Below are 8,486 nucleotides of genomic sequence, written 5' to 3'. Positions count from 1 at the left end.
CTAAGGATACAGGGACCACTAACTGAGAAGGTTCTGTACAACTATTATTTAAAGAAAACATATGTTGGTTTCTAAAGTACAGTCTGTCTGATGCTCTAAGCAATCCTACTGTCTTGAAACACACATTAGCCCCATGCAGTGAATCCTCACTCTAGGGGAGAGTAGGCTATGCGGACTTAGGACTACTGTAGTCCACAAATGCAACTCCTAATCAATATCAGTTCTCCTTGGATCTGTTTAATGTTTAATGGAGAGCACACATTTCTCAACAGTGCCCTGACATATATAAATGACCGCTCAATGCAAGGACCTTGCCCTACTTCAGAGTCACCTCTAAATTTAACGTAAGTATCAAATTAGCTTGTTCTGACACTGCAATTATAGAGATCTGCCTGTGTTTGGTGTCCTTGGGTAAAGTAAGATCCTGGGCTTCTCTGGGAGGATGGGCAGGATATAAATGATGATGATGATGATGTAGTCAACACTTCTGATTTACCAGGATGACCCTTTTTTTGTTGTGTAGACAAATCTCTACAAATTATTCCCATAAGTATGTACTAATGAGTGTATTATAGAGCAGCTCTATTTCTTATGTCTGTCCCACAACTCTTTGGTAGATTGCCTGCTTCATCCATCACTTCTTCCCTTGACCCCTTTGCCATTGTGTTCTCATTCCTTCAGACACCAGTATCTTCCTCTTCTTCCGCTTCATCTTCTTCAGGCTCTTCCTTCTGCCCCTCAGCTGTGGCCAACTGTAAAGTGAGGGAAATATGGAGTAAGGGGGTGTATGCTTTAAATCAGGGGTTCCCAACCTATAGTCCATGGACCACCAGTGGTCCACAAGCTTCATTCAGGTCATCTGTGATTTGTGTGTGAAGAAGACAGTTACCATTTAAATTATATGGAATTCCATGGAATTCAAATTTTAATACATTAAAATGCAACATCAGTAAGGCACAATACACATGCACTTAAAGATATTTAGCACTGTTTTAAATCAGGGGTTCCCAATCTATAGTCCATGGACCACAGTGGTCCACAAGCTTCATTCAGGTCATCTGAGATGTGTCTGTGAAGAGGACAGTTACCATTTGAATTATATGGAATTCCAACTGTAATACATTAAGTACAATTTCAGAAAGGAGCATAGAATCATAGAATAGTAGAGTTGGAAGGGGCCTACAAGGCCATCGAGTCCAACCCCCTGCTCAATGCAGGAATCCAAATCAAAGCATTCCCGACAGATGGCTGTTCAGCTGCCTCTTGAATGCCTCCAGTGTCGGAGAGCCCACTACCTCTTTAGGTAATTGGTTGCATTGTCATATGGCTCTAACAGTTAGGAGGTTTTTCCTGATGTCCAGTCAAAATCTGGCTTCCTACAACTTGAGCCCATTATTCCATGTTCTGCACTCTGGGACGATCAAGAAGAGATCCCGGCCCTCCTGTATGTGACAACCTTTCATGTACTTGAAGAGTGCTATCATATCTCCTCTCAGTCTTCTCTTCTCCAGGCTAAACATGCCCAGTTCTTTCAGTGTCTCCTCATAGGGCTTTGTTTCCAGTCGCCTGATCATCTTTGTAGCCCTTCTCTGAACCTGTTCTAGTTTGTCTGCATCCTTCTTGAAGTGTGGAGACCAGAACTGGACGCAGTATTCAAGATGAGGCCTAACCAGTGCTGAATATAGGGGAACTAATACTTCAAGCAATTTGGAAACTATACTTCTGTTAACACAGCCTAATATAGCATTTGCCTTTTTGCAGCCACATCACACTGTTCGCTCATATTCAGCTTGGAATCAACGTCAATTCCAAGATCCTTCTCACATGTCGTACTGCTGAGCCAAGTATCCCCCATCTTATAACTGTGCATTTGGTTTCTTTTTCCTAAGTGTAGAACTTTGCATTTATCCCTGTTGAATTTCATTCTGTTGTGTTCAGCCCAATGCTCCAGTTTATCAAGGTCCCTTTGAATGTTGTTTCTGTCTTCCACAGTATTAGTTAAGCCTCCCAACTTTGTATCATCTGCAAATTTGATAAGCATGCTTTGTACCTCCTCCTCCAGGTCGTGAATAAAAATGTTAAAGAGCACTGGGCCCAGGACCAAGCCTTGTGGTACCGCACTCGTTACTTCTGCCCAGTTTGAGAAAGAACCGTTGATAAGCACTCTTTGAAAAACCATTAAGTAGTCTGCCAAGACCCTCAGCAATTTTCAAGTAGTCCATGCGGGGAAAAGTTTGGAAACCAATGTTTTGCCTTTGTTTTGCCAGATCTCTGGTAGCAATTTCAAATAAATAAATAAATAAATGACACTCCCCACACACACTCATTTTTCTGTGAATACCAGTTCAATCCTACACGTCTCTCCGCTGAAGTAAGTCCAACTGAGTGCGACAAGATTTACTCCCAGATAAATGCTTCCTATTGGGCTTAACAGTTGCATGGGGTGGGAAGGGGAAAGTCTCGGGATTTACTATAGGGTGGTGGCAAGGGGGTGGTTACCAGGACGAACAGGGGACAGAGTCCCTATAGTCTTAGTTATCTGGAGACACCCAGGAGTTCAACACAGCTGGGCCAAGACTTAAACACAAGCCAGTTACTTGCCTGTGAAGATGTTTTAGACTGAGAAACAGTTCCCTTTGAAAACCATCATGTATAAATTATACTTCATTTTGGGGCTATAACTGGTCACTACTACTGAGGTAAGAAATATTTTTCCCCAATCACATTAGGTTAGGTTTAGGATTTTCTTTCTTTCTTTATGTAACATAGCTTAATCAGCTGATCCATCAGGACTGTTTTAGAGGATCACTTTTCTTATTCAGTAACAAGGAGATATATTCTTCAGACGTGATTTCAGTTTCTGGCCTGTTTGTATTCAGAACTGAATTATTTTTTAAAATCAAGGGTGGATAAATGAACTTTTTAAAAAAAATAATAATAATCCATGTTTCATAGAGGGCTACTGACTTACGAGGTTTGAAGTTAAAACTTGCTTCCAAATCATGGTCATTTATTTATCACCAAACTGTTTAAAGAAGGGAACCAATATAGTATAATTTAAAATTGATATTTTTAAAAAATATATTGTTTCTTATGTTTAAAATTGCCTGGCAATTCTGATCTACAGGAATGTTGGACTTTAAGCTTACATTTTCTTTTTAATGGAGTCAGTGGCCCTCTAACAAACATTTGGAATTAAAGACTGTTTTTCTTTGTAAATAAAAACAGTTAATAATAATAATAATAATAATAATAATAATAATAATAATAATAATAATAATAATAATAATAATAATAAAATTAATTTCTGTGTCGCCTATCTGGCCAGAGGCCACTCTAGGCGACGTACAAAACAGTTAAAACACAATAAGATAAAATACAATAATACAATATAAAAACAATATAAGAACAATACAGCAGCAATATTAAAACAGGGTAGGAGGCATTTCAGTCTTAGCAATTAACCTTCCCCGGAGATCCCAAAGGCCTGTTGAAAGAGCCAGGTCTTTAAGGCTTTACAGAATGCATTTAGGGAAGAGGCATGCCGGAGATCTTGTGGGAGGGAGTTCCAGAGAGTGGGGGCCGCCATTGAGAATGCCCTCTCTCTTGTACTCGCGGGATTGAGAGAAGGCCTTGAGTGGCTGATCTTGTCGGGCGGCATAATTGGTGGCATTTAAGGCGCTCCGTAAGATAAACTGGGCCAGAACCATATAGGGCTTTAAAGGTTAATACCAACACCTTGAATTGGGCCCAGAAAACAACTGGAAGCCAGTGTAGATCGAACGACACTGGTGTGATGTGATCCCGGCGGCGACTATTCGTAAGTAGTCAAGCCGCCGCATTTTGTGTAAGTTGTAATTTCCGGACCGTTTTCAAGGGTAACCCCACGTAGAGCGCATTACAGTAGTCCAAACGAGAGGTGACCAGGGCGTGTACTACCAGTGGGAGCTGATGAGCAGGAAGGTAGGGTTGCAGCCTCCGTATGAGGTGTAGTTGATACCAGGCTGCCCGGCTCACTGCCGAAATCTGAGCCTCCATGGACAGCCTGGAGTCAAGTACAACCCCAAGGCTGCGGACCTGGTCCTTCAGGGGTAAACTCACCCCATTGAACATCAGGTCAACATCTCCCAACCCTCTTTTGTCCCCCACAAGTAGCACCTCGGTCTTATCGGGGTTCAGCTTCAGCTTGTTCCTTCCCATCCATCCACTCACGGATTCCAGGCACTTGGACAAGGTCTCCACAGCCAACTCTGGTGAAGATTTAAATGAAAGATAGAGCTGAGTGTCATCTGCATATTGGTGACACTGCAGCCCAAATCTCCTAATGATTGTCCCCAGCGGCTTCATATAAATGTTAAATAGCATGGGAGAGAGGATAGAACCCTGTGGCACACCACAATTGAGAGGCCAAGGGTCTGAAACCTCCTCCCCCAATGCTACTTGTTGGTACCTGTCGGAGAGAAAGGAACGGAACCACTGTAATACAGTGCCTCCAATTCCCCATCCCTCCAGGCGATGTAAACGGATACTATGGTCGACAGTATCAAAAGCCGCTGAGAGACCGAGGAGGACAAGAAAGGTGAATTCTCCCCTATCTAATGCCCTCCTCAGATCATCTACCAGAGCGACCAAGGCTGTTTCAGTTCCATGACCAGTCCTGAAACCCGATTGGTATGGATCCAAGTAATCCGTTTCATCCAAGTGTGTTGACAACTGGTTGGCCACCACTCGCTCAATGACCTTGCCCAAAAATGGTAAGTTCGAAATTGGGCGGAAGTTATTGAAAACTTGGGGATCCAAGAAGGGCTTCTTCAGAATGGGCTTTACAATTGCCTCCTTGAAGGCTGATGGCATCACACCCTCTTTCAAGGTTGCGTTTACCACCGCCTTGATCCCCTCGCCCAATTTCTCTCTGCAGCTCATAAGGAGCCACGATGGGCAAGGATCAGCTAGGCAAGTGGTTGGCTTCACAGATGAAAGCACCTTGTCCACATCCTCAGAAGGGAGAAGCTGAAACTGATCCCAACTTACCGGCATGCAACTGGTCAACTCTGGTTCATCCACTGTATCCACGGCGCACGGGATCGAGCTCCGTAAGTGTTCGATTTTGTCAGCGAAGTGCTTTGCTAATATATCACAGGAGGCCTTTGACTGTTCCAAGGGTTCCTGAGCAGCTGGACCGACCAGGCTTCGGACCACCTGGAACAGCCTCCTGGGACAGCACTCCGCAGACGCAATAGAGGCAGCAAAGAAAGCCTTATTTCCTGCCTTTATTGCCACTTGGTAGGCAGCTACTGCTGCTCTAACCTGTGTCCGGACATCTTCGGAGTGGGATTTCTGCCACCGGTGCTCTAGTCGTCTCACCTCCTGTCTCAAACTATGCAGCCGCGGTGTATACCATGGTGCCAGTTGAGTTCTATTCAGGGGGAGAGGACGTTTCGGAGCCACCCGGTCTAATGCCCTGGTGATCCCATCATTCCACTCCATCACCAGGGTTTTGACTGGGCGACCTTCAGCAGGTTCCAATTCCCCTAGCGCAGTCAGGAATCCATCCGGATCCATCAGGCGCCTGGGGTGGACCATTCTAATAGGTCCTTCACCCCTGCGGAGGGGGCATGGCATTGAGAAGTCCATGTTTACCAGGTAATGATCTGACCATGACACCGGGGTGGAATGAACCACTCCCAACTTCAGACCACTTCTCTCCTCTCCCAGGACAAACACAAGGTCGAGAGCATGACCGGCTACATGGGTGGGCCCAGTATTACTAAGGCGCAGTTCCCAGGAAGCCATGGTTTCCAGGAAATCCCGAGGGGCTCCTGTGAGAGTGGCCTCGGCATGCACGTTAAAGTCACCCAACACTAACAATTCTGGGGACAATGCCCGTACAGCCGAGACCACCTCCAGCACCTCGGCCAGGGAGTCTGCTGTGCAGCGGGGTGGGTGGTACACCAGCAGGATCCCTAAACTGCCCTTCGGGCCCAACCTCCAGTACATACAATCAACAAATTGAGTCCTATGGAGAGGAGGTCTGGCAAAAACCAAGGACTCTCGGTAGATGACTGCCACGCCCCCTCCCCGCCTTCCTACCCTCGGCTGCTGTGCATAACGGAAACCCGGTGGACACATGGCCTCAAGAATGGGAGCAGAGGCTTCGCCCAACCAAGTCTCCGTAATGCATGCCAGGTCTGCCCGCCCATCCAAGATCATATCATGAATGAGTAAGGTTTTCTGAGCCACAGACCTGGCATTACATAACAGCAGTCGAAGGTCGGTAGGAACCTTGCATCCCCCAGTTTTCGTCTGGTTCTGAGCAGACCTGGAACATGGGATGGATATAATGCATCTATCCCGTGTTCCCCTATTCCGGCATGGTCTGCCAATAGCACCCTTCCAGCGCCTGCCGCCCAAACTTCCTATAACTTGGCCCCCCACTTCCCTCCCTGGCTTGCACATGTCTCTATCCCTATCTGCCAGTCAACAGGTCACCCACCATAATAAATTTTTGTTCGGAGACCCGCCTCTGTACCCAATAACAGCTGTAATTAATTAAAATAAATTAATTTAAATTAAACTAAATCAATATAATTCACCCCACTTTCACATTCACATTCACACATTCATACACACTTCACGAACCAGCATCTGGGACAGATGGAACAGTATCAGGCACAGCTGGCTGAGTACCTGGGGCCCGGCCCTGCAAGGTGCCCACGTGCAGAGCAGGAGCCCAAGAAGGAGAGAGCAGAGATGTTATCCAAGCAGCAGCGCAGCAGCACAAGCAGGCAGATGGCTCTCCCTCCCTGGGCGGTGATGGTCCTCTTCCTCTTGCAGGCACTGGATCTAGTTGTAAAATAGATTTGGAAGTCACATTTTATAAATATGACAATTACGGAATATCATGTACAATACAAAAATATAATAAAATGTTTCAGTCTGGAGTGATTCTGTTCACTGAGCCAGTCATTTAGCCATCCCATCATCTAGGATTAGGGATGGGAGAGAAATATAGTTCCAAGCCTACTGAATTTGCACTTCCCAAAACAATGCACAGACTGAATGAAACATAGCTATCCTTCAAAATCCACATTTTTGTGACTTATGCAATGCAATTTTCCAAAGAAATGATGAGGACAAACAAAGTATGTATATTAGGAGAAAGTGTGCATAAAAATCCATATATTTGCAAATATAAAGTATAAAAATGAAACCTATCTCTGAGCTGTGAGGGGCTTCCAGGGGTCACAGTGCTTACTGAGAGTTTGCTTTCCTTGGAATGATAGTTGGTGGAGACTGTGGTGTCTTTAGGATATACGGTTTTATTTACACATATATACAACCTGAGCATTAAGATGGAGGGGCTCACAGCATTAAGACCCCAACAGAACTTGCTTCCCTGTTTGGCTTCTTGGGAAGGCTTCCCAGAGCCATAGCTCTGGATTCAGCCCAGAGACTGAGGCAATTCGAATACCCCCCTCCCTGTAGCAACGAGCTGAGAAAACTTTGTTTGTGACTCAGACACCAAAGAAGTCACCAAGGAGCAGAACAGACATCAGCTGCTTCCTGAAGCTTCTGCATAGAGCTGAGAACTTGCCTGCTGGAGCCAAATGTGTAGCTTCTAAACTGATCTGGCCACATAAATAGGGAAGTGAAACTCAGAGGTGGAGAGGAAGGAACCCAAAAGAGTAGCTGAAGCCTCAAACCACAGAGGCATGCAGGGCTGGGCGAGGCTGGTTATGGGTCCTTGATGGTGAAGGAAAAGCATTCAAGGCATGCTCAGAGGCATTCCCTAACATTACATCACATGCCCCAGGGGTGAACTCTAGACGTGGAGCACAGCATCATCCTGGTATGCTGCCTGTGCAGTGCTCCAAGGTGCATAGTTCTTCATGAGACGGAGAAATCGACGCCGGGGATGAGGCCTTACCTTCTGCTGTGGACTCTGCTGCGTTGTGCTGTGTTCCTGTTTCGGCCTGCGTCTTGCCGCTTGTTTCTGGGGCGGCCGGGTCTTCTGCCGTGGCGTGTGTGGGTCCAGGCTTGTCTGGAGGTCCTGTCTGCTGTTGCGCGCTGGCGTCGTCTCTGGTCGTCCCTGTCGCTGCTAGGCTGGGTCCTTCATTGTCGTTGTCACCGCTTCTGCTGTTGCTGTCGTTGTGTTCCGCGCTGCCGTTTCTGTGGGCTTTCCTTCCCCTGCTGCGGCTGGTCTGGCCGGGACGCGTTGGGAGCTCTTGTTGTTGCTGCGGCTGGATTGCGGGGGGTGCGGCTGGCCGTTGGACGGCCTGCTTCTCTCTCCGTTGCCGCGGCTGTGCCCACTGTGGCTGTCCCTGCTCTGTGCCTGTGGGGTGCGGCCGGGGCCACCGCCACGGTTTGCGCTTCAAACTGGGGCTTTTGCCCTTACCATCATTATCATCTGCCTGGCGGCGTTTGGTGAGAAGAAGGAAGGTTTCATCTACTTACATAGTGTTGGACGATGTTGGCTTAGCAGGTTG

The 8,486-nt window shown here is 46.5% G+C and overlaps 1 long non-coding RNA gene across 1 annotated transcript; it reads left to right on the top strand.

Moving 5' to 3' along the window:
* The first annotated feature begins 278 nt into the window (after positions 1 to 278).
* LOC133378418 (uncharacterized) lies at positions 279 to 2,314 on the top strand. The gene is made up of 2 exons (XR_009761010.1): positions 279 to 344; positions 2,063 to 2,314. It is a non-coding gene; the product is annotated as an uncharacterized LOC133378418 (long non-coding RNA).
* Positions 2,315 to 8,486: the final 6,172 nt, after the last annotated feature.

This window comes from Rhineura floridana, chromosome 2 (genome assembly GCF_030035675.1).
Source record: "Rhineura floridana isolate rRhiFlo1 chromosome 2, rRhiFlo1.hap2, whole genome shotgun sequence".
NCBI lineage: Eukaryota > Metazoa > Chordata > Lepidosauria > Squamata > Rhineuridae > Rhineura > Rhineura floridana.
The sequence above is the reverse complement of the archived record's forward strand: the minus strand, read 5'-3'. Positions and strand labels throughout refer to the sequence as shown.